The sequence below is a fragment of the Salvelinus sp. IW2-2015 genome, unplaced genomic scaffold (assembly GCF_002910315.2).
Source record: "Salvelinus sp. IW2-2015 unplaced genomic scaffold, ASM291031v2 Un_scaffold1411, whole genome shotgun sequence".
Classification (NCBI taxonomy): domain Eukaryota; kingdom Metazoa; phylum Chordata; class Actinopteri; order Salmoniformes; family Salmonidae; genus Salvelinus; species Salvelinus sp. IW2-2015.
Genome location: NW_019942890.1, coordinates 166641 through 168374, shown reverse-complemented (window position 1 = coordinate 168374; position 1734 = coordinate 166641).

Below are 1734 nucleotides of genomic sequence, written 5' to 3'. Positions count from 1 at the left end.
AATATTCACCGGACTACAAGCTCCGATCAAATGAACCAGTCTTCTGTGTGATGGAGGATTTGACCTTTTCCAGTGAACCCTCTTCTCAGACTGACCCGTTTTGTGTGAAAGGGTAGTCCACTATTGGTGAAATAATTGTGCACTTTATGATAAAAGTATCAACTTTGTACACACATGCTATACTGAACAAAAATATAAACGCAACAGTCAACGATTTCACAGTTAGTTTAAAAAAAGGAAATCAGTCAATTGAAATAAATTAGGCTCTAATGTATGGATTTCACATGACTGGGCAGGGCGCAGCATTGGGAGGCATAGGCCCACCCACTGGAGAGCCAGGCCCATCCAATCAGAATTCCCCCCCCCCCCCCCACAAAGGGGCTTTATTATAGACAGAAAAATAATCCTGTTTCAGCAGCTGGTTTCTGATGTTCCCGTAGGTGAAGAAGCTGGGTTTGAGGTCCTGGGCTGTGTTGGTTACACGTGTGTTGAGGCGTTGGACGTACTGCAAATACTCTAAAATGACATAGGCGGACTATGGTAGAGTACATTCAATTCTCTGGCAACCGCTCTGGTGGCATTCCTGCAGTCAGCATGGCAATTGCACACTCCCTCAACTTGAGCATCTGTGGCATTGTGCTGACAACCTGCACATTTTATTGCCTTTTGTCCCCAGCACAAGGTGCACCTGTGTAATGATCATGCTGTTTAATCAGCTTCTTGATATTCCACACCTGTCAGGTGGATGGATTATCTTGGCAAAGGAAAAATGCTCACTAACATGCTGACTACACTGGACACACGTGTACGTCTGCCCACCATCGTGCGCAAGTWGATTTTTTTGTCCATCCACACCAGACCCGATCAGGACACGCAGCTAGAAATATCAGAATGAACTCTAAACCAACTAAATTAATTTGGGAAAACAAACATTTCGAAACAAACATTTAACTAGATAGCTTGCTGTTGTTAGCTAATTTGTCCTGGGATATAAACATTGGGTTGCTATGTTACTTTATTCTACCTGAAATGTACAAAGGTCCTTTTTTGTTCTGGATCTTTCTCGAATTTTGACCCATTTTGAGATACACAAAATCTTGTTCTCTACTACGACAATTAATCCACAAATTAAAGGGGAAACTTAGTTTCTAGTAATCGCTCCTTCAGTTTTCTGTGGACTTTTTTGGCGGTTGGCAACCAACTTTAAGGTGCATTACCACCACCAACTGGAGTGTGGACCTGAGTTCAGCTTTCAATCACCCACGTGGGTATATGCTCCTAAAAACCAATGAGGAGATGGGAGAGGCGTGACTTGCAGTGTGTCAAAAAATAGAACCACGTTTTATTTTAGCGCCTGGCTATGCATACGCTCTTTAACAACGATCGCAAGCAGTTTGGATAAAATTATTGAGTAACATGTATGTGTACAAATATTTTGTAACTTGAGGGGTGTGGTCAGTATGCAACAGGGATCTAAACAAATTTGCAGACAAAATTTTAGAGAAATAAGCTTTTTCTGCGTGTGGAATATTTCCGGATCTTTTAGTTCCGTTCATGACACATGGGAGCAACACTTTACATGTTGCGTTTATAATTTTGTTCAGTGTAGATCCCTTTTAAAGGCCCGCGAGCGGATGCTCATAGCTTACCCATGATGTTGCACAATGATTTTACGTCAATACGTCATCGTTTTAGTCAAAGTATCATATATTTGTGCTTGATGTGGGAAATCGG